The sequence below is a fragment of the Ailuropoda melanoleuca genome, chromosome 5, assembly GCF_002007445.2.
Source record: "Ailuropoda melanoleuca isolate Jingjing chromosome 5, ASM200744v2, whole genome shotgun sequence".
Classification (NCBI taxonomy): domain Eukaryota; kingdom Metazoa; phylum Chordata; class Mammalia; order Carnivora; family Ursidae; genus Ailuropoda; species Ailuropoda melanoleuca.
The window spans coordinates 39,210,610-39,236,279 of NC_048222.1; the positions used below are offsets into that span (position 1 = coordinate 39,210,610).

Here is a 25,670-nt window from a genome sequence, read left to right on the forward strand (position 1 = left end):
ATTCACTATCCCATGGACTATGTGGCTTGAGCTTCCCATCATGAATTCATTGCTCTCTGATCCATTAAGCCACAAGGTTTGGTGTATGCAGAAACAATCTCTTATCAAATGGAAGTGGTATCCATGAGATCAGGTTCAACTAGATCTGGAAGGCACAAGCAAGTTTCATCTATCACCTTATGCTTCGACACTGGTCCTCCCTCAGCCCACACCTGTGCCCTAATAAGGATCTCTCACTGTTGAGCTGATAGAGAAAGAAAGAACATGTGCCTGGCTTATAGATACTCTAGCCAGAAGTGGAAGCTTCCATAGTACAGCCCCAATAAGGCATGGCCCCAATGGACAGTAGTGAAGGGAATTCCAAGCAGTAGATAGAGCTTGGAGCAATTCTTATGGTTGCCCACTATACATGGAAGAAGAATGACCTGAGAAAGAGATCTACACTGAGTTTAGGGCAGTGGCTAACACCTGGTTAGGGACTTGGAGAGAACAAGATTATAAGATTGGTGACAAGAAAGTCTGAGTAAGAGATATGAGGAGGAACATCTGAAATAGGCCTAAAGGGTCCCAAATTATGCTCACTCAATGGCAACTATTGCAGAGAAGGCTCTTAATACTAAGGTGGCCCCATCAATCAAATGCAATTATCAATCTAGACTGAACCAGCTAACAGCAGAAACCAAGGCTGAGTACCATTTCTTAACAAGACCAGACAATTACCCATTAGCAACTCTGTTACCTTGGACTCATCAGTTTATCCCAAATAGGATAAACTTATTTTGGTGTGTCTGTCTGTCTTCCCTGCCCCCTAGGCTTTTGCCAGTGTATCATCTGTGGAGCTAGAGAGAATTTTTTTTTTAAGATTTATTTATTTATGTGGGAGAGAGAGAGTGGGGGGTGAGGGACAGAGAGAGAGGGAGAGAATCTTAAGCAGACTCTGCACTGAGCTGGAGCCCAACACAGGGCTTGATTTCACAACTCTGAGATCATGACATGAGCTGAAACCAAGAGTCGGATGCTCAATCAATTGAGCCACCCAGGCACCCCATCAGAAAATCTTATCATCATTAAATCCCATACACTTTTTACCAAAGTACTCACTTCATAGCAATAGAAATGTATCAATAGGCTGCTGGACATCTTATCATCATTAAATCCCATACACTTTTTACCAAAGTACTCACTTCATAGCAATAGAAATGTATCAATAGGCTGCTGGCCATGAAATTCACTGGTTTTGTCACATAGGCCATCACCCAGAAGCAGGTGCCCTGTTAAACAGAGAATGACTTGCTAAAGACTTTTGGTGGGGGGTGTATCTAGAGATGATACCTGCAAGGTTGGAGTGCTACACTAAAGGGTCTGGGAACTAAGATGTAAAACTGGGAGTGGCCCCTCTCACTGTTACACCTGATAATCACTGGAAGAATTTTCTGTTTCCCATTCCCAAACCTTGCGGTCTGCTGGTTTTGTGACCTAGGTCCTCAAGAAAAGTATTATTCTTTCAGGAGATACAATAATGGTCCCATTAACCTTGAAGTTGAGTATGCCCCCTGACCATTTCAAAGTCCTCAGGCCACTGAATTGACAGGTTGAGAAAGGACAACTGCACTTTCTGGGGTTACTGGTATCAATTATCAAGGGGAAATTATATTGCTGCTACACATCTGGTGTAGGAAGAACCATATCTGTGACTGAGGGGAGTCCCTGGGGGGCCACTTAGAATAGAGAAACAGTTCAAGAATAATAATTCCATTCCAGTATTAAAGGTCAGTTAAAGACTAAAGTAACCCAATAAAGCCATGGAATAACAAGGACTCAGATCATTTAGGTATGAAGGCATTTCTCACCAAGTAAATAATCCCAACTAGTGAAGGTACTAACTGAGGGCCAGGGCAACATGGAATGGGTGGTGAATAAAATATCAGTGATAAAATGATAACATTATCAGTGAGAAAATATCAATGATAGCCTTATGACCAGTTATAGAAATGAGGATTGAAGGATCTATACATATTTTTGTGTGTGTTAACCGTTGATATTTCTTTCCCCCCTCCTTCTTCCCCTGGTATTTTATATGAGGAATGTTGGTGCTTAGTTTCACAATGAATTCACTAGACCATGAGAAGCTGCATCCAAACTAAATAGGGAGGGCTGGACTTCACCTGGAGACCTTGGACCCAAGATGACTATGATGACTGGTGCAATTTGCAACTCCTCTTGTTAGAGGGAAGGAGAGAGGTGTTTCAAGTCTGAAGTTGTGAAATATGGGTGGAAGGATAAGAATGAATGAATAGTAAAAGGGGTGGCTTGTGTTAGTCCTGGGTTTGTTTCCATCAGATCTGTTCCATCCAGATGCTCTTCCCCAGCTCTGCTCTGTATCTCAAAACTGATCCCTGAAGACTGTTTCCCAGGACCCTAGATGGGTTTGCCAATGGGAGTGTCTGGAAAGAGATATAAGGTGGGAGAAAGGGAGAACCCAGAGTCTTTCACCCCACCCCTCTTCACCCTCAGTGGCATCTCCAGAAGTAGCTGAATTTCCCCCATGGTTCTAGCTCCCATAGGAAATATCTGCCATGATTCTGGCTTCTACTGGGTGACCCTGACCCTGGGTTCTAGTGGTGATAATGCCTTCTTGCTGTTGCTAATATTTGGGTTTTCTAATTCCCTCTGTTTGATTTCTCAGCTTTCCTAACACCTTTGTAATCAATTCCCTGCATTAAATTCCTTCTGTTTTTAAGTTCTCATATGATTTGTACTTCTTAATTAGACCCTGACAGGTTAACTGTCCAAGAAGAGGGAACTGGTTAAAGAATGATAATAATCACCGTAGGTTATATTTATTATGGCCTTACTAAGATCCAGGCCCTCTGCTAAGATTTTGTATGTGTTAACTCATTTAATCCTCTTGATAACTCTAAAACGTAAATCCTCTCTTTATCCCTATCTTATAGAGAAGTGGCACAACTCACTTGAGGTTACACAGTCAGTGGCCCAAGTCTGTGTAACACCAAATTCATACTCCTCATAGTCATTCATCACTGTAATGCATATTGTACAAACATCAAAACAGTATTCAAAAAACTAAATAGAAAATGCCCATGATATAATATTGTTTTTAAAAATAAGATAGAGGAGCACCTGACTGGCTCAGTTGGAAGGGCACACCACTCTTGATCTCAGGGTCATGAGTTCAAGCCCCATATTGAGTGTAGAGATTACTAAAAAATAAAAATAAAAAATAGAAACAGAAAGCTCATTATGTAGAATCTTAAGAGGTTTTTTAATCTAATATGTATCTATTTATCTCATAAATGATTCCAGATATGTCAAAACAACCTTCTTCTGGGTGGTAGAATTACAATTCATGTTTATTCTCTTCTGTATGCACCTATACACTTTTCTGAAATTTTCCCATTTTTAAAAAATGATGTGTAGAATCAAGTATCAATCAGAATTAGATGGGACACCTCCAAGAATTCATCAAAGACTCAGACTCATGCTCTCTCACGGCTCCATTGGCCGTGGTGGACCACCTCAGGGTCTTCCCATTCTCATATCAGCAGCAGGAAAGAGGAAGGAGCTTCCATTCTGTTGGAGACTCCCCAGAAATGCCATATACTTCTGTTTCCATAGCATCGGTCAGAAGTTAGTCACGGGGTCACCAGAGGCTGCAAGGGAGGGAGTGAATATGGCCATTCAGCTAAGTGCCAATGTAAGTTCTGTTTGTAAAGAATGGATAGCAGGCAGTTGGCATTCTCTTTCACAGACCATTATAATCAGTGTAAAGTAAAAATAAATTATGTTGCTTTAATTGTTCCATTTGACTACATAGTATCTAACTAACAGGTAGCCTTTATATCCAGATAGAGACGTTTGACCTTCTGGCCTTTACACAGGGTATAGTCTCTAGGGAAATGATTTTTTAAAATAAACTTGTAATTTTGGAATAATTTTAGACTTACTAGAAAAATTACAAATATAGTAGAGAGAACTCCTTGTTTATCCAGTTTCGGCTTCCCCAAATATTATCTTCTTAATTACTATGGTGCATTTGTCAGAACTAGAAAGGCAACACTGGTACATCATCATTAAGGAAACACTAGATTTTATCAGCTTTCACCAGTTTTTCCACTAATGTCCCTTTTCAGTTCCAGGATCCAGTCCAGAAACCCACATCACATTTAGTTATCATGTCTCTTTAGTCTCCTCTGATCTGGGATGATTTCTCAAGTCTTTTTTTGTTTGTTTGTTTGTTTTCATTTTTTTTTTTCGAATGACCTTGACAGTTTAGAGGTTTACAGGTCAGATATTTGGAGAATGTCCCTCTATCTGGGTTTGTCAGATGTTTTCTCATGGTTAGACTGGGGTTATGGGTTTTGGGGTGAAGCACAGACGTGAAGTGCCTTACTCATCACATCTTACCAGGGGGGTACCTGATATCTACATGACCTCACTGATGATACTAACCTCCATCACTGATTAAGGTGGTGTTGGCAAGGCTTCTATACTATACAGTTATTATATTTTCCCTTGCTATACTCTTTGGAAGTGAGTCACTAAGTACAGGCCATGATTGGAATAGGAGGTGGGGCTCTACATACATTAGCTGGGACCCTTCTGTAAAGAAGTTGCCTCTTCTCAGTGGGGGAGTACATTTTTAAGGCTCAAAATGCATTGCTTTTGCTTCAAGACAAAGAACAAATGATGAGAACACTTTATAGGCACCTTGGGGAGGAAATGACCAATGAGTTTAAGTTAAGTACAATTTGGTTAAGTAAATATCTGGAGAGCCCATTAACAATTACCTTAAAAAAGGACAAAAAGCTGGTTTGTAGACTATGAAACTTTCTCCGTGTTTGATTTGCTGGGTTTGAGGTGGGAATGTCCGGTAGGCATTTGGATATTCTGACACGGGTCCTGGGAAGAGGAAGGAGTTTAAGAGACAGATGTGGAAACCCCCCAGGGTTGGGGGGGATGAGGGAGGCCTCAAGAGTGCTTAAGGTCTTTATAAGAGAGCATGAAGAGTGAAATGGAGTGGCAAAGGGAAAAAAGGAAAGGATATTAACCTCTCCAGACACACATCCTACTGGCAGACCCAGGGCAGGCAAAGGCATGCACCTCCATTACACGATGAAACAAGACCACATTTACTGGCAGGAATGAAATATGGATGGATGGAAATCAGTCTGCACCCAATCTTAAAGCAAATATGCTAAAGAAGGATTTCTGAATAACTTAATGGCTATGCTGATGGATTATACTGAGCATGACTTCTTTCTATCTCCTTGAATCCTTGTGGTAAGATCTTCATGAAAGATTAAAACCAAGGAAAGATGGAGATCTTTTTCTTAACCTTAAAAAGCTCAGGTGTATGTTTGTTCTGATTATATATTATATCTGTCCAACATAGAAAATAAATAAAATTAAGAAACAAGTAGTAGGGGCGCCTGGGTGGCACAGCGGTTAAGCGTCTGCCTTCGGCTCAGGGCGTGATCCCGGCGTTACGGGCTCGAGCCCCACATCAGGCTCCTCTGCTAGGAGCCTGCTTCTTCCTCTCCCACTCCCCCTGCTTGTGTTCCCTCTCTCACTGGCTGTCTCTATCTCTGTCAAATAAATAAATAAAATCTTTAAAAAAAAAAAAAAAAAAGAAACAAGTAGTAAAAATTACTCATAATCTCACCTCACAAAATAATTAGCTACAACTGAAAGTTTTATATATGAATTTATACACACACACAAATAAATATCATAATATAATATATTTACATGGTGGAAAAATTAGAAATGGTAGATAATTGTGTATAAAAATTAAAGCCAAATACATTGCCTCCTGAAATTTTTTTTTTAAAGATTTTTTATTTATTTATTCGACAGAGATAGAGACAGCCAGCGAGAGAGGGAACACAAGCAGGGGGAGTGGGAGAGGAAGAAGCAGGCTCATAGCGGAGGAGCCTGATGTGGGGCTCGATCCCATCACGCTGGGATCACGCCCTGAGCCGAAGGCAAACGCTTAACCGCTGTGCCACCCAGGCGCCCCCTGAAATTTTTTTAATACCTACGTTCGCATAGCTTTTTTTTTAACCAAAAACTGGAATCACACTATACACATTATTCTATAGTTCTCCTCTGAAAATAAGTTGTCATTAATCATCATCAATAGCAACATGAACATTACTATTTATTGAAACATATGCTTTTAGGGAGGTACCATTATCGCCATTTACAGATTAAGAAATTAAGGATGACAGACATTAAATAAATTGTGATCTGGAACAATTTTAACCAAGTATTGTAGAATCCAAACCATGTACTTAATCTCTGTCAATAAATCCTCACTTTGGGGCGCCTGGGTGGCACGGCGGTTAAGCATCTGCCTTCGGCTCAGGGCATGATCCCGGCGTTACGGGATCGAGCCCCTCATTAGGCTCCTCCACTATGAGCCTGCTTCTTCCTCTCCCACTCCCCCTGCTTGTGTTCCCTCTCTCGCTGGCTGTCTCTATCTCTGTCAAATAAATAAATAAAATCTTTAAAAAAAAATTAAAAATAAATCCTCACTTAGAATATTGTTTTAAAGTTAATTGTTCAATTTATTAAAGTTACAAATATAAAAGCTGGTTCAATTTACAATGTTTTTTTTTTTTAAGATTTTTTAATTTATTTATTCGACAGAGATAGAGACAGCCAGCGAGAAAGGAAACACAAGCAGGGGGAGTGGGAGAGGAAGAAGCAGGCTCATAGTGGAGGAGCCTGATGTGGGGCTCGATCCCAGAACGCGGGATCACGCCCTGAGCCGAAGGCAGACGCTTAACCGCTGTGCCACCCAGGCGCCCCCAATTTACAATGTTAATCATTCTCTTATTTTCCTTATAAATGTAGAAAAATTTAATAATTATTAATAAGGAGCTTGTATGAATTTTGGCTCCACTTATAAATTTAATTAAATGTTTTAATTATTTCAAATTAAATTTTGAAATTTAATATAGTCAGCTTTCTTTTTAAGTATTTCAGTATCTGATTTACAGAGAAACCTCTCCAAAGTATCTGAGTAATATTTGTAAATTCAATCAATTAAATATAAAGATGATGAGTCTAAAATGCCTTTAGTTGTTCCCATACTGTTTACAAAATAAGTGAGATTTAAACATTATATGACAAGTTTAAACCAATTATTCAATTACACATTATAAGTTAGAATTGCAAACCTAGCTTGCTAAATTCTATTAAACAGTGCAAACTCGTAAAGTGCCAGACAGAAACAAGCTCGTTAAGGCATAAGTATTAACACTGCTTCTTCTTCATCTTTATAGTTAATTCTAAATATCCTTGAATTGAAACATATTTATCCAGTTCCAGTTCATGTAACAGAGTAGCAGCCTGTGTTAGGCTAACTTTCTTGCCAATAACGATTATAAATCCTGGGCAAAATATAAAAAACAACTGTGTGAAGGCACTGGAGAGCAACCCAAAGTAGGGAGAAATGGAAAGGATATTACCCTTGAAGAAGGGAACCTCACTGTATGAGGTCCACCTGGAATCAGATTTTCCCCTGAAGGCACTTCATAGTTTACTGCAGTGACTGGGGATATACAGCCCAAGCAGAGAGTAACAGGTTTACTAGGCTGAAGAGACAGAGACAGAGTTTTGGAAGTGATCCAGATGCACTGGAAATGGGGGTGTGTTTGGGGGGATCCCAGAAAGAAAAAAGCACAAAAGGAGATCAAAATTTTTCACATAAATTTCCCTTAAATCCTGACTGATTCCTAAATTATGTATGCATGGAACAAAGCCTCAATAAACCCAGCAAAAAGAAGGAAGCTAAGGAAAGGAGCTGAGAGTTTAGCAGCTGCCTAGAACTTAGGAGTTTAAGTTTGGCATTTAAGTCCAACCAAAATAGAGGAGTTCCGTAAACAGCTTGGACTTTCCACTGACAAGCCAGGAGGGCCACGCTTTATGAGTAAAGACCACATCTGAGAACCAAGGGCCGAACTGAATATAGCTACTCTAACAAGGGCCAAAACTAATCCCCCAAGAATAAAGGTAATGTGCCAGTGATTTAACTGCTGTCATAACAGAATACAATACTCTTTACAAGAAGATCACTCAACCCAGAGTTTCTACAACATATTATTTACAATAGCCAATGCACAATAAGAAAATTATTACACATGCAAAGAACCAAAAAAAAAATAAATGTGACCTGTAATTAAGAGGTCAGTAGAAGCAGACCCACAAGTGACTCATGTTAGAATTAGCTGAAAAGGACCTTAAGACTGGTGTAATAAATATGATAGAAAATCTACAGGAAAATATGGGCAAATGGGTGAACAGATAGGGAATTTCAATGGAGAAATGGGAAAACTTTTTTTAAAGAATCAGAAATTCTAGAAATTCTAGATGCATAACCTAAATGTAATCATGAGAAAATACCAAAGTATCCTTTACTAATGAAGGGGTAATCAAGACATTCTCAGACAAAGAGAGACTAAAAGAATGTGTAACCAGAGATTGACCCCAAAATACTGGATGAAGTTCTTCAACACAAAGGAAATGATAAAAGAAGCAAACTTGAAACACAAGGAATAAAGAAAGAATAACAAAAAATTAAAATGTGGGTAAGTATAATAGATTTTCCTTCTCTTGAGTTTTTAAAATTATGTTTGATGGCTGAAGCAAAAATTAAAATGCTGTGTGGTATGGTTCTCAATGTCTGTGAGTAAATATTTAAGACAATTATACGGAGGAAGGTAGAGGGACCTAAATGTTTCTATACTTCACTCCAAATGGTAAAATGTTGATACCAGTTGTCTTAGTCTACTTGGGATGCCATAACAAAAATACCACAGACTATGTTTAAACAACAGAAATTTATTTTCTCACAGTTCTGGAGGCTGGGAGACCAAGATAAGGGTTCCAGTTGATTCAGTTCCTGATGAAAGCTGTCTTCCAGCCTTGTCAATGGCCACTAGCATGGTTCACATGACCTCTTCTTTGTGCTTGCATGAAAAACAGGGAGATCTCTCTTCTTCCTCTTATAGGACCACCAGTTCTATCCCATTAGGTCTCCATTAGGACCATTAATTTCCCCTTACAGACCCTATGACCAAATATAGTCACATTGGAGGTTGGGGTTTCAAATATGAATTTGGGGGAACACAATTCAGTCCATAGCACTAGTGAACTGTAATAAGTTATACATATATAACACCGAGAGCAATCATTGAAAAAAATCTATGAAAGAGATACCATCAAAAACACTATAAATATGTGGGGTACCTGGGTGGCTCAGTCAGTTAAGCGTCTGCCTTCTGCTCAGGTCATGATCTCAGGGTCCTGGGATCAAGCCTCATGTCAGGCTCCCTGCTCAGCAGGAATCTGCTTCTCTCTCTCCCTTTCCCCCCACCCCCAGTCATGCTCTCTCTCTCTCTCAAATAAAATCTTTTTAAAAACCCACTATAGATACAGAGAAGACATACAAATGTCCAAAGAGATATGAAAAGGTGCCTAACATCACTAATAATGAGGAAAATGTAAATCAAAACAACAAAGAATGGCTATTATTACCACATACAAACACACAAGCATGTGTGTGTGTGCGTGCGTACACACACACACACACACAACTTCCAAAACAAAAGAAAACAAATATGGGTGAGGAAGTGAAGAAATTGGAAACCTCATACATCATTGATGGGAATATAAAATGGTACAGCCACTGTGGAAAACAGTATGGCAGTTCCTGAAAAAATTAAAAATAGAACTACCATAAGATCCAATAATCCCCTTCTAGGTATTTATCCAACAGAACTGAAATCAGGATCTTGAAGAGGTATTTGCAGAGATACCATTTTGAAGGCATTATTCACAATAGCCAAGATACAAGCTCAACTTAAATGTCCATTAACAGATGAGCAAATAAAGAAAATGTGGTATATACATATAATGGAATATTAGCCTTAAAAAAGAAAGAACTCCTGCCATACATGACAATATAAACAAATTTGGAGAACACTATGCTAAGTGAAGTAAGCCAGGCATGGAAAGACAAATATTGCCTGATTCTACTCATCTGAAGAATCTGGAATAAACTCATAAGAACAAAAGCTGAATGGGTGCCAGGGACTAGGACGAGGGGAATATGGAGCTCTTATTCAACAGACATAACATTTCAGTTAAGCAAGATGAAACAGTCAACAAAACAAAGAGGCAACCCATGGAATGGGAGAAGATATTTGCAAATGACACTACAGATAAAGGGCTGTTATCCAAGATCTATAAAGAACTTCTCAAACTCAACACCCAAAAAACAAATAACCAAGTCAAAAAATGGGCAGAAGATATGAACAGACACTTTTCCAAAGAAGACATACGAATGGCTAACAGACACATGAAAAAATGTTCAACATCTTTAGCCATAAGGGAAATTCAAATTAAAACCACATTGAGATACCACCTTACACCGGTTAGAATGGCAAAAATGGACAAGGCAAGAAGCAACAAATGTTGGAGAGGATGTGGAGAAAGGGGAAACCTCTTACACTGTTGGCGGGAATGCAAGTTGGTACAGCCACTTTGGAAAACGGTGTGTAGGTTCCTCAAAAAGTTAAAAATAGAGCTACTCTATGACCTAGTAATTGTGCTAGTGGGTATTTACCCCGAAGATACAGATGTAGTGAAGAGAAGGGCCATATGCACCCCAATTATCATAGCTTGCAATGTCCACAATAGCCAAACTGTGGAAGGAGCCAAGATGCCCTTCAACAGACAAATGGATAAAGAAGCTGTGGTCCATATATACAATGGAATATTACTCAGCCATCAGAAAGAACGATTACCCAACATTTGCAGCAACATGGACGGGACTGGAGGAGATTATGCTAAGTGAAATAAGCAGAGAAAGACAATTATCATATAGTTTCACTTATTGTAGAACGTAAGGAATAGCAGGGAGGACATTAGGAGGAGGAAGGGAAAAATGAAGGGGGGGAATCAGAGGGGGAGATAAACCATGAGAGACTATGGGCTCCGGGAAACAAACTGAGGGTTTTAGAGGGGAGCGGGTGGGGGGATGGGTTAGCATGGTGATGGGTATTAAGGAGGGCACATATTGCACGGAGCACTGGGTGTTATACGCAAACAATCATGGAACGCTACATCAAAAACTAATGATGTACTGTATGGTGACTAACATAACATAGTAAAAAAATTTTTTTAAAAGGATGAATAAATCCTAGAGATCTGGTGTATAATATCATGCCCATAACAATATTGTATTATACTCTTAAAAATGTGTTAAGAGAGTAGATCTTATGTTAAATGTTCTCACCGCAATAAAACAAACAAGAAGTCATTACCATCAACAATAACAACATAGCCACAGTAAAAAGGTTGTACTGAGAAGCATGGACTACTAATAATAAAAGAATCTAGTACTCTGGGGAAAGAAAACCACTATAGATAAGAAATTCTAATGTTCCTCAATGCACGAAAATCAACCATATGTTGATATGCTAGCAACAAACATGGGCAAAACAAAATTTAAAACACAATACCATTTATAATCACTCCAAAACAAATGAAATCTAGATTCATACCTAGATAGGACTCAAACAAAATACGTGTAGGATCTGTATCTGGTTATGCATCTTTTCGCAGGAATATCATGTGATGTTGTGCTCTTATTGAATCTTCTCGGGTGTCTTAGGGCTTCAGTCAGTCCAATTATTGATGATTTTCACTTTGATTGATTAAGGTGTTGTCTTTCAGTCTTTTCCACTGTAAAGTTACTCCTTTTGAAATTTTTTAAATTTAAAAAAAATAAAAATTGTTAAATTGCACACAGTAAAATTTACCTCTTTTTGGTGCAGAGTTCCATGAGTTTTGACAAATACATAGAATCATGCAACCACCACCAAGACTAGATACAGAATAATTCTAACACTCCAGAAAACACTGCTTTATGTTGCCCCTTTTGGGTCTTACCCTCCCTCCTCTCCGAACACTTGGCAACCACTGATCTGTTCTCTATCCTGTAGTTTTGCCCTTTCCGTAACGTCAGAAAAATGGAATCATACAGTATGTAAAGTTACTCTATTGTCCTTTGTAGTTAATATTTGTGGGGAAGTCACTTTAAACTGTATAATATCCTGCTCTTCGTCATACTTTCTGTTTCTTTATTTACATGTTTATGTCAGTATGAACTCATGGTTCCCTGACTGATTAAATGGTCATAATCCATTACTATCACTATATATTTTGATGCTCAAATTGTTCCTGATTTGACTAATGAGTCCTTTCAAGTTGGCATCTATCTCTCTCTGACATATCTCTATCATTTTTTAGTACTTTCTGGCTTTCCAGCACAAAATATCCCAGGCTTACAGGTGCCCATCACTCTGGGGATGTGACTTTTTGCAGGTCCTTTCGGTAGAAAGATCAAGAGAATATATACATATGTATGCATGTACATATGTGTGTATATGGTACACACATACACATATATTTCCACCCATATTTATTTTTTAAAGAAGATTTTATTTATTTATTTGAGAGAGAAAGAGCATGAGTGGGGGGAGGAGCAGAGGGACAAGCAGATTCCTTGCTGAGCAGGAAGCTTGATGCAGGTTATCTCAATCTGTGTCATATATATATATAGAGAGAGAGAGAGAGAGCGAGAGAGAGAGAGCGCTATAAGCTCACACCATCCAGTCTAACATTACAGGGTTCAATCAAGTTTTACCCTGTTCCATATTTGCAACTCTCCTCTCTGATGGTGAGAAACATGGCTCCAATCATCCTTAATGTGTTTAGTTATTAAGTATATAACCAATTTTGCATCACTGCCACTAACCCCTCACCCATGTAAAATTCCTGTTCAGGTTTCAGCTTCTCACATTGGACCAGCCCACTGCATAAGCACTCCTCCTTACTCTGCTTGGGATCCAACATCCATGCCAGGCTGGCCTTCTAGATGGATGCCCTCTTTTCCCTTGCACAGGCTCTGAAACCCCCTTAAGGCCTCCCCAGCACCTCCATGTGAATGCCTTCCCCATCCTGCTCAGGATCTGACACCCCACAACAGCCCTGGCTGGGATCTTCACTCCCTCTCTACAGGGATATCCTCCTCACCTTGCTTGGACTTTGAGTCCCCAGCATGAGCCACCCCCACCTGTGAATGCACTTCCTATGCCAGCTTGCCCCTCCCCTGCCGCATGGATATCCTTCTCACCCTGCGCCAGGCAGCTCTGCTATGCCACACCCTTCTTATGGTGTTCTGGCTCCTGCACTGTGCCTTGAGCCACCCTCCCGCATGGATGCCCTCCTCATGCTGGCAGATAGATTAAGACAGATCATCTCGGCTGAATTGAAACTGGTGTATGTCCAGTTTGCCTTTACCCCTAGAGCAATGCCCATCCATGAGTCTCAGTGGGAGGGCCTGGGTTTTACCTTGGTGGATTTTAAACTCCCACATTTGTCTCTACATACATGCGAGATTGCCAAAATCTCTGCTTTAGCTTTTTAAAGCCCCCTAGCAACTTTCTGTTCATTTTCTTGGAAGCTCATGAGCTCCACTTAGGTGTCAACAAATGTCTTGAGAAGGGATTATAAATAGAATTTCAGGCTCACTTCTTTGTGTTTCCTACCCCCCCTTTTATTTCTGGGATCTCCACTCCTCAAATCTTGGTTACAAAAGGTAGCTCTAAATTCCAATTTCTGCCTCCATAGCCCCATAAGCTTGCGGCAGCTCCTCTGCTCCTGCTTTCCATTCTATTGCCAGGACTGTGAATTGGCAACCACCACGAGGGGGCAAATTACTGAAAATATAATTCATAATCCGTGTGCTTCTCTTGGCTTTAGGATATTGGTCCTTCAAGGCCCAGCTGTCTAGCTTACTCTCTAATGCAGTCAAAAAGCAGCTTTTTAATATCTAGTTTTTGGGGTGCCCGGGTGGCTCAGTTGGTTAAGCATCCGCCTTTGGCTCAGGTCATGATCTCAGGGTCCAGGGATTGAGCCCCGCATCAGGCTCCCTGCTCCCTCTCCTTCCTCCCCTCCCCCTGCTTGTGCTCTCTCTCTCTCTCTCTCCCTTAAATAAATAAAATCTTGAAAAAAATAAAATAAAACCTAGTTTTCATAGTGGTTCTTAGCAGGAGAATAAATCCGATACCACCTACTCTGTCCTAGCTAGAAGCAGACGTCTACCTGTAGTTTTTGTTTTTCCTTTGTGTGAAATGTTGCTTTGAGTTGGGAAGCCAATAGGTTCCCTGTGCGATTGCAGGGGACGGGGGTGGGGGCGGATTCAGGTGTGTGCAGACCACCATCCTTCTAGAGTAACTGCCTATTTAGGTGCTAGAGGAAATTAGGTGTATTCTGTTGCTCTCTAGAAAGAACTTGAAACCAGCCATCCTATCAATTAGGGTTCTCTGTACCCTGAAGGGCTCACATGTGACTGGAAACTGTTGTTCTTAGCAGATAGCCCTTTTCTTCCTTTTATCAAGTCTGTATTACAAGATATAGACATTTCAAACTAGAGTTGAAATTAGAGCATGTTTTACATGTTCATATGTAATGAACATGCTCTTTTAAAAATACAAAACATGCAGTTGTTTGCATTTTGCTAGTTATTAGACATCTAGAAGAATTGTAAGGCTATCAATTAACAATGCACTATCAGCACCGGTGCCCAGTAAAGGGCCGTAAGTTTAAAATTGTAAAGTGTAAAATTATGCATGTCTTTGGATTTTGTAGGCATCTATACACTGTGGAGAAGGCTTGGGAAAGCAGTTCTATACCTGAGTGCCCATTGCAGCCCCACACAGCGTGTTGAGGCGAGTATGAGGCAGCAATCTGCAAGACTCAGTGATCTGGGCCTATAGACTCACAAGCAAGGTAAGATACACACGGGGACAATCACAAGATAGCAAATGGCAGTGGACAGCGACTCAGTGCAGGCACAAGGGGTGAGACTAGCTTGCTGACAGGACAGCAAAGCTTCCTTGAAAGACATGAAATGTATACGAGGCAGGGAAAGGTGGCTAGCACTTAACTAGCCAGATAGAGGGAGGGGAGAAGGTCTTACCAGAGGACAGTGACATAATAGAAAGTGCGACATCAGGGGTGAGCCTGCATCACTGAGGGAAGGTGGATGGCATTCAAGGTGGAAAGGCAGGGTTAAGCCAGATAAGAGAAACCTTCCATCCAGGATGGCTGGGACCCAATGAGGCGGAGGAGCTGCTCCTACAGGTCTGTGAGGCAGGGCAGGAACAACTTCCAGAGAGAGGAAACAGGGAAAACTTCTATCAGCCCACAAGCTGGTGCTGGTGCGTTAAGGCCTGAGTAGTGGAAACCTAAAAGGAAAAAAGCTAAGGCTGGTCTGAAGGGAGAATTTGGAACATTTATGTCCCTTGCATTCAGACACTCATGGCAAACTGCATTATAAGCTAACTTAGTGTTTAATGATTTTGAATTGCTATGTATCAAATGGGAAGTTCTTTTTACCCCAACGGTTATTTCCACTCTTTTACCCTAAATGCAAACATGTTAGTCACGTGGTAGGGAAGTAATTTTTTTTTCAGCTTGTTTTTTTTCATCCCTGAAAAAAATTCTAGTGTAAAAGTAACTCAAATGTAGATATTAGGAAAGTTTGTTTTTGAAAATTTTGTATTGGATACCACTTATTTGTAGCATTTAAAACCAATTCTAAATTTACACTCAGTATTTCAGTATTTATTGCTTTAGACCTGCACTGTCCAGCATATAAGCCACGAGTAAGTATATGAAATGTGGCCAGGCCAAAGTGAAATGTACTAGAAGTGTAAGTTATATACCAGATTTCAAAAACCGTACAATTAAAGAATGTAAAACGCCTTTTTAATAATTTTTATATTGATGACTTACTGAAATGATGATTTAATATATTGTGTTAAATAAAACATTGTTAAAATATATTTCTTTTTACTTTTTTAACATGACTATTAAAAATGTAAAATTATATATGGGTTCACATGTATGGCTCACATTATATTTCTGTTGGGCAGTGCTATTTTAAAAGCTTCATTTGTCTAGAAATATTATGTTATGGAGTGGCCCATACTGCAGTTAATGACATTAACAGGGGGAAGGGGTTTGCATGCCCTGTGAAATGAAAATTGTTCCACACATTTCTGTTTTCTTCCAGGCTGAATCTGTGATTTAGTGATAAATCATACAACTATCCTGAAGCCCATGCTAGAGTTCACGCTTCCAAGGACGGCCATTTCTGTGATTATGATTTCTTTTCCCATAGGGAGGGGATACGAAAGAGGCTTGTAATAAAAATTTCCATTCATTAACAAGTTTAAATAATAAATATTTTAGGTTATCACTAAAGCATGATAAACAATGTGCCTGCATTATTTTAGCACCAATTTACGAAATCTACATGCAGCCAGCAGTAGACCTTACTGAACAGGTGTGATGTTTTGTTCTCGTTGCTGTTGTTTAATTAGGTCTCTTAAGTGTCTTTTAATCTACAGTAGTCCCTTGCTGCTGTTGCTGGTTTCCCTTTTTCTGTGGCCCTGACTTTTTGAAGATTTGAGGTCAAGTGCCTTGTAGAATATTCTACATGGTGTCCTTTAACTTGTCCCACACTCCCCTGAATTCCTGGAAAACGAAGATCGGGTCTAGAGAAGCCTGATGACGTTCAGGCCACACATTTTAGTAAGAATAATAGTTGCTATTGTGTACTTACTATTGCATCATATTAGGAAGCACATATGTCAAGTTTTTCTAGGATTCGTGATGTTAAACTGATCATGTGTTTAAAGTAGCAATTGCCACGGACACCTGGCTGGCTCAGTCGGCAGAGCGAGCGACTCTTGATCTCGGAGTTGTGAGTTTGAGCCCTATGTTGGGTACAGAGATTACTCACACTAATTAACTAATTAATTTTTAAAAAGTAGTCATTGCCAGATTTCTCCATTGCAAAGGTATATATTTCCATTTGCAATTAAAAGTAATCTGGGAGATGATACCAGTTTCGTAATAACTGTTCACTTGATGGTTGTAGCACCCATTACCAAATCCTTGCTTGAACCAATTATTTCATTAGAAGTTGCAAAATGGTGATTTCTAAATTCTTCAGTTCCTTTTACATCTATTAGCTGCAGCTAAAGACAGATTTTCTCTCTTTCTCTCCTTTGTATTACCATGAATTCATGGATTGTTATTTATACAATATTTTACAATCAAGTATAGTCATTACTCATTTTGATGCTCAAGTTATCTCAAATTTGGCCAATGTCCTTTAGACATACCCCATCGTTGTTTGAGCACGGCCTTGCTTTCTGGTACAGTGAAATGTCCCAGGCTCACCTGGTACTTTCTCCACCCCAAATTGGGTTTCTTTTAGGGAAGAAAGCTGTTTAGAAGCCAAGATTTGGACATTAGGTATGCTCAGTACACAAGGGTTTCTCAATGAACAGTTGTTAAAATTGGGCTATAATTCACATACCATAAAATGCACCCTTTTGTGAATAATTAGCGGCGCCTGGACGGCTCAGTAAGTTAAGCGTCTGCCTTCGGCTCAGGTTATGATCTCAGGGTCCTGGGATCGAGCCCTGCATCAGGCTCCCTGCTGGACGGGGAGCCTGCTTCTTCCTCTCCCTCTGCCTACCACTCCCCCTGCTTGTGTTCTCTCCCTGTCAAATAAATAAATAAAATCTTAAAAAATAATAAAATTTTAAAAAGTGAATAATTCAAAATGCAAACCGAAACCGCGATGAGGGGGTGGCTGGGTGGCTCAGTTTGGTTAAGGTTAAGGGTCTGCCTTCGGCTTGGGTCATGATCTCAGTCAGGGTCCTGGGATCAAGCCCTGCATCAGGCTTTCTGCTCAGCGGTGAGTGTGCTTCTCCCTCTGCCTCTGTGATCGCTTTCACTCTGTCTCAAATAAATAAGTAAAATATTTTTTAAAAAGAGAAAAAGAAAGAAACCATAATGAGTGCTCACTTCAGCAGCATATGTACTGAAATTGGAACAATACAGAGAATATTAGTATGGCTTCTGCACAAGGATGACATGCAAATTTGTGAAGTGTAAAAAAAAAAAATCCACAGGGAGATACTATTTAACAAACATTAAGATGGCTATCATAAGAAATGTCATTTAAACAGAGAATAACAAATATAAGTGAGGATGTGGAAAAACTAGAACCTTGTGCATTGCTGGTGGGGACGTCAAATGGTATAGCCAAGATGGAAAACAGCATGGCAGTTCCTCAAAAATTCAAAATAAAATTTCCATATGACCCAGCAATTCCATTCTTACGTATATAGCCCAAAGTACTGAAAGCAGGGTCTCAAAAAAAGGTATTTGAACACCGATGTTCATAGCAGCATAATTCACAATAGCCAAAAAGTGCAAGAAACCTAAGTGTTTGTCAACAGATGAATGGATAAACAACATGTGATAAAGATATAGAATTTATTTCTGTAAATTTATATGTATATAGAGTATCTATATCTATAGACTATTATCTTGCCTGGAAAAGGAAGGAAATTTTGCACATGCTCCAGCATGGATGAAACTTGAGGACATTTTGCTCAGTGAAATAAACCAGCCACAAAAGGGTTAAGACAGAATAAGTCCATTTACATGAGAAGCCTAGAGAAGTCAAATTCAGAACTGGGAGAGGAGGGAATGGAGAGTTATTATTGAATGGGACATAGAGTTTTGGTTTTGCAAAATGAAGAGTTCTGGAAACGGATGGTAGTGATGGTGGCTCAATAATGGAAATGTACTTTAACGCTATACTTCGTCTTAAAATGATACACTTTATATTATGTATATTTTACCACAAGTTTTTAAAATTCAATGATTTTTAGTGTGTTCATAGAGTCATACAGCCATTACTACTTCTAATTCTAGAACATTCTTATCACTCTCACAAGAAATCCGGTATTAGCAATTGCTAGCAATTACTGCCAGCAATCACTCCCCAGTCCCCGTTTCTCCTTAGCCCCAAATCTACTTTCTATCTCTATACATTTGCCTGTTCTGGACATTTTATACGCATGAAATAATAAAGTATGTAGCCTTTGTGTCTGTCACTTAGCATAATATTTTCAAAGTCCATTCATGTTTAGCATAATATTTTCAAAGTTCATTCATGTTGTAATATGTACGAGTATTTTCATTTCTTTTCATGGCCAAATAATATTCCATTGTATGGATATATCACATTTGTTTATTCATTGGTTAGTTAGTGGATATTTGGATTTGTTTCCATTTTGGGCTTGTAAGAATAATGCTGCCATGAATATTAGTGTACAAGTTTTTGTGTAAGCTTGGATATATACCTAGGAGGGGAATTGCTGCATTATATGGTCACTCTATGCTTAACTTTTCTAAAGCCTTTTTTAAATCTTTATTTTTAAGTAATTGCTACACCCAAAGTGGGACTGAACTACAACCCTGAGATCATAAGTCATGTGCTCTACCGACTGAACCAGCCAGGTGCCCCTCTATTTAATAAAAGAAAAAAATGTTTTAAATTTTTAACTAACATACTTAACTTTTTGAGGAACTGCCAGACTGTTTTCCCCAGTAACTGCAGCATTTTACATTCCTACCAGTGTATGAGAGTTTCCAATAGTTTTTTTGAGTATATTAAAGTCATTTTGTAATCTTTCTAAAAAGGATCTATGAATTGGCTTAAATCATACAGCTCTGTGCTTTGTTTTGCTTTGCAAATTTGAAATAAAGTAAGCAGGAAATGCCTCACATGTGAAAAAATGAGGTATTTTAATAATAAAATATATACTGCAATATCTGTTATCTCTAATCCAGAATATTTTTCTTTTTCTTTTTCTTTTTCTTTTTTTCTCAGAATATTTTTCTATTGGGCCCTAACACCTGTGGCCTCCTGACTACTTGCCGGACCCGGACAGGTAAGTAGGAGGGACGGGTCTCCGACTGGGCCAGTCCTGCTGGAGAGGCTTGCTGAGCCCTCAGCATCCCATCTACCCCCTTTTCCGCAATGCAGAGCGGCCTCGAACTACATTTCCCAGAATGCTCCCAAATGGAGGTTGGAGTTTGCATGACAGGAATTCGGGGGAAATTTGCAAGGTAGACGCTAAAGGGACTCTGTTATTCTCCAGGGGTGGTGACAGCCAGAAGCCGAGCAAATGTGAGAGTCGCCCAGGCTGCCCAGCGAGCTCTCCGGAGCCCCGGCTTCAGGCTGAGACCGTCAGCGCCTACTTGCGCCTTCGCAGCTGCTGTCCCCGCTCCGCTCCCTCCCTGCTCGTCCAACAACCGTGTAAGCTCCTACTGCTGTATTAGACCCTAGACCCAGAAGACGTAGAGTGGCTTGTGTTTTCCTGAGCAAACCCTGAATAATACATGTGTGTATGGGGGAGAGGTACCATTTCACATTTAATATATTCAAGATACAATGGGGGGGAGGGGAATGTGGTGTGTCTAGAGACTGTTTTTGCACCTATGGGAAATTTCTGTTTCGGAAGCAAACTGGAGTCAGCCTTGCTAGTCTTAATTTACCATGAACATTAAAAAAAAAAAAAAGGCATTAAAAAAGTGTCGTTAAAAACTCATTGTAAGCTCCATTTAATGGTAGAATAATAATCCATCAAACAGATATCCTATGATTTAACGAACTAATCCCATAATGTTGGCATTTAAACTATTGTTTAAAATTGTTTTGGCAATTATGAATAATCCTGAAAAGAGTGGCTCTTAATGATTACTTTCTTTAGACAGATTCCAAAAAGTGATTATTTCTGGTTCAAAGAATATAAACATATTAAAGATTTTGAATACACATTGTTAGATTCGTTTCCAGAAATGTAGCAATTTACACTCTTACAAGTAGTGACCAAGAATTTGTCTTGCCTGTCAGGACAGTCTATGACGGCCATCAAATACTAGAATGTAGCAGTAACGTTTGCTAATTTGCTTGGTAAAATTTCAGATTTAATTTTTATTCACTTGTTGATTAGCCAAGTTTGTTTTCTCTCTCTCTCCCTTCCCTTCCTAACTTCCGTCCCTCCCCTCCCCCTCGGTTTCCCTTTCTCCTCCCCTGCCTTTTTCCCTTTCCCCTCCCTTCTCTTCCTCTTCCCTCCCTTCTCTCCCCTCTTCTTTCCTTTCCCTCTTTTTTTCTTTCTTTCCTTCTTTTTTCCTCCTTCCCTCGCTCCTTCTTTCCCTGTATTCTAACTTCCTTTCTAGAATTCACATGCTTCGGCTATAAATCTGTCAAATACCAGGTTTTTATAAATTCCCCCAACTTCCTGTTGCATTTAATTTTGTTTGCATATAATTTTATTATATATCTTAATATTTTTATGTAGCAAAAATCTATTCCTTTAGAATTCCTAACATTGCTTTCAATATTAGTTTATTTGCTGTTTGGAAATCAGATAAATACTAACCTCTATTTTCTGTTATTTATGGCTTGATTTAAAATTATGGCTTGATTTTATACATTACCCCTTTGACTTACCTGAACTTTTTTTGGGAGCATATATTAAAAGAAGATCTAACTTAACTTTCCCCTGAAACAACTAGTCGCTTGAGCACTCTTTGGACAAATCCTACCCTTATGTAATATTATTTTTAGATTCTAAATGTGGCTCTTTTAAATAATTAAGACATGCCTGTTGCAGAAAGTTCAAACACCTCAGAAATACATAATGTGGAAAATGAATCCCACCCCTTGAAGGTAATCACTGCTGATGATTTAGTGAATTATTTAAAATTTAGCTTTTTATTTAATTTATTTTTAAAGGTTTATTTATTTATTTATTATTTGAGAGAGAGAGCGAGAGCATGTATGTGCTTGCACGTCCAAGCATGGTGGAGAGGGGCAGAGGGAGAGGGAGAGAGAGAACCTCAAGCAGACTCCACACTGAGCACTGAGCTTGGAGCCCCATGCTGGGCTGGATCCTAGGATCCTGAGACCATGACTTGAGCTGAAATCAAGAGTCTGGCACTTAACTGACTGAGCTGTCCAAGCGCCCCTAAAATTTAGCTTTTTAAATTGAGGTATAGTTTACAAAAATAATATGCATAGATTTTAAATGTACAGTTTGGTGAGTTTTGACAAATATATATGCCCATATAATCATCAGCCAGTCAAGCTACAAAACATTTCTGCACCTAAAAGTTTCTCTCTTGCCCCTTTTCCATCAATCCCCATTTCAAACTATTCCCAAAGCAACAACTATTCCAATTTCAATCTTTTTGGTCTTGTTTTGACTGTTCTTAAACTTCATATAAATGGAATCATAAGTATAAACTCATTTATGTCTGGTTTCTTTCACTCAACATAATTCTTTTGAGAGTCATCTATATTATTCTGTGTATTAGCCCTTCTGCTTTATTGCTGAATAGTTTTCCAGTGCATGGATAAATCACAGTTTATTTATCTGTTCATGTACTGATGGACATAGGAGTTCTGTCCAGTTTGAGGCTATGTCAAATAAATCTGCTAAGAGCATTCTAGTACAAGACTTTTTGTCAGCATTTCTGAAGTGGAATTACTGCGGCATCGGGTAGGTGTAACTCTGATTTTATAAGAAACGGACATGTGGTTATACCATTTAACCCTCCACCAGCAGTGTGGAACAGCTGCTTCACATTCTCACCAAAACTTGATATTATCTTTTGTGTGTGACTCTGTTTTTAATATATTTTGTTAAAATTTTAGCACAGTCACACAAGTTGCAAGTACAATACAAAGAACATTTTCCTTCCCCATTGTATTTTTTTTTTAAAGATTTTATTTATTTATTCGACAGAGATAGAGACAGCCAGCGAGAGAGGGAACACAAGCAGGGGGAATGGGAGAGGAAGAAGCAGGCTCTCAGCAGAGGAGCCTGATGTGGGGCTCGATCCCATAACGCCGGGATCACGCCCTGAGCCGAAGGCAGACGCTTAACCACTGTGCCACCCAGGCGCCCCCCTTCCCCATTTTAGAATAATTTGCCAACCAGATGCTCCAGCCCCCCTAATTCTTGAGTGTGTATTTTATACAATCAAGGACATTCTCCTACATTAACAATCAAAATTAGGAACTTAATCTGGGTGCGCGACAAACATCTAATCCTCAGACACTATTTACTATTCAATTTAACGATTGTCCTAATAATGTTCTTCCTAGTAAGAGGATCCTGTTCAAAAAATCTATGTTGCACTTAATTGTCAAAGTTCTTTAGTCTCCATCAAACTGGAATTTTCCTCAAGTTGCCTTTTTTATTTCTATTTTTAAAATTTAATTAATTTGTTTATATTTCTTGAGAAAGAAAGTGTGAGCAGGAAGGGGCAGAGGGAGAAGGAGAGAGAGAATCCTAAGCAGGCTCCAAGTTGAGTGCAGAGCCCAATGTGGGGCTTGATCTCATGACTCTAAGATCATGACCTGAGCCAAAACCAAGGGTCGGATGCTTACCTGACTGAGCCAGCCAGGCGCCCCAACAGGTTGCCTTTTTTAAAGTTTCCAAGCCAATATATTGTAGAATGGCCTCAGATTTGGTGTCGTTTGATGTTTCTTCATAATTGTATCCATGGTACATATCTTTGGCAGGATTATCATAGCAGGTACTGACTTTAATTTGTCCCCTTACTGATCATATTCACTTTGATCATTTGAATAAGGTGGTGTCTGCGTGGTTTCTCCAATATACTCTTTTTCTTTGTAGTTAATATTTTTGTAGGGAAGTATTCTGATGTTAGGTAACTATTTAATTGCTTCCAACACTTTTAGTTTGTTCATTTATTAATTTGTATCTCTATGGACTTGTGGTTTCCTATGTTGTTCTGTGGGCAATAATCTATTACTATCATTTATTTTGATACTCAAATTGTGCCATATTTGGCCCTATAAGCTGGCTTCTCTGTCCTTTTGAAATGTTCCTATCATTCTTAGAATAATTCTCTGCTTTCTGGCACAAGAACATTCATTATTGCCTTGAACTCAGAGTGAGCCATTCTCCAAGGAGACTTAGTTTCTTTTAATGGAGGATGGTATTTAGAAACCAAGATTTAGGCACTTGGTGTGCTCGTTGTTATTAGCATAACACTGCTCCTAGTGCCTGTCTCAGGAGAAAACTAGGGAATATGTGGATGGATACACACAAACACACACACACAAACACACACATCCCAAATGCACACATTTACATCTATGTTTATTTCTTTCCTTTTTTTTTTGAGAGAGAGAAGGTACACACGCACACAGGGGTGGGGAGTGAGGGGAGGGGCAGAAGGAAAGGAGAGAGAGAGAATCTTAAGCAGGTTCCACAATCCTGAGATCATGACTTGGGCCAAAATCAAGAGTCAGACTCTCAACAGACTGAGCCACCCAGGCATCCCTATCTATGCTTATTTCTATGCCTCTTTACATTTATTGAAAACCGTAAGTCTACACCAATACTTCCAATTCCAACCCAACTCATATGATTCACTTTAGTTTTCCCACTTTCCATATTTGTAACTCTTTTCTCTGACATGTATTATCCTTATCATTTTTATTTGATCAATACACTGAATATATCTAATCTCCCATGTCCACTGCTATCTCCTCCCCAGTGTGGTCACCCTCCTCACTATACTTACTCTCTGACACTCCACTCCACTCTTCTACCAGGACACCCTCCTCTCCTTGCTCAGGTTCTGAGATCCTGCTTTGGGCCTCCTGTTCAAGCAGATGACTTCCTTAGACCACTTAGGCTCTGACTCTCTAGGCCACCCTCACATGGACACCTTCTCACTCAGCTCAGACTCTAATTCCCCATGTTGGGATATCTCCCATATGGAGACTCTGCTCTTTCTATTCAGGTTCTGATATCTACCACTGGGCTTTCCTCTGTGTGAGCACTTGTCTTACATTGCTTATGTTCTAATATGCCATATTGGACTGTCCCTAAACATGTTTGCTCCCCTCACTCTGCTAGAGTTCTGATACACTGTTCTAACCCATTGTGACTGCCCCTTCCCCCAGATCTCCATCATGTGGCCCCTGCTTGGCTCTGCTCCACATAATGGCTTTAAGACTGAATCGTTTGGGAAGCAAAGGGAAAGAGGAAGGGGTATGGGCCTATTGTCATTCCTTTAAACTTTAGTTATTCTAAAGGGTTTGACAGTGTCTCACTATGTTTTTAGAATGCATATCTTTGATGAATAATGATGTAGAACTTCTTTTATGTGCTTATTGGCCATTTGTACATCTTTTTGTCAAGTGTCTACTTGAGGGTTTTTTTTCCCCCTCTGCCTTATTGATTTGTAAGAATTCTTCACATATTTTGGATTCAAGTCCTTTTTAAATGTATATATTGAGAATGTATTTAACAACTCTGTGACTTGCCTTTTTGTTATCTTAATGATGAAATTTTCACTTTTTATGAAGTCCAACTTATGAATTTTGATTTTATGGCTAGTGTTTTTGTGTTCCATCCGAAATATCTACCTACTCCAAATTCATGAAGATCTTCTTCTGTGTATTCTTTTAAAAGCTTTAAAGTTTAGACTTTATGATTAGGTCTCTGATCCATCTTAAATTATTGTTTATGCTGTGAGAACAAGGCCAAGGTTATTTTTTTCCATGCAGATATCCAGTCGTACCAATACTTTTTGTTAAAAAAAGATTTTCATTTTCTGATGAATGACCTTGGATCTTTTGTCAAAAATGA

General features: G+C 39.3%; 1 non-coding gene and 1 pseudogene across 1 annotated transcript; both read left to right on the forward strand.

Moving 5' to 3' along the window:
- Positions 1-25,670, forward strand: part of LOC105238247 — a 63,579-nt pseudogene that overhangs the window by 24,573 nt on the left and 13,336 nt on the right.
- On the forward strand, positions 17,975-18,081 carry LOC117802558. Its single transcript, XR_004625926.1, has one exon. It is a non-coding gene; the product is annotated as a U6 spliceosomal RNA (small nuclear RNA).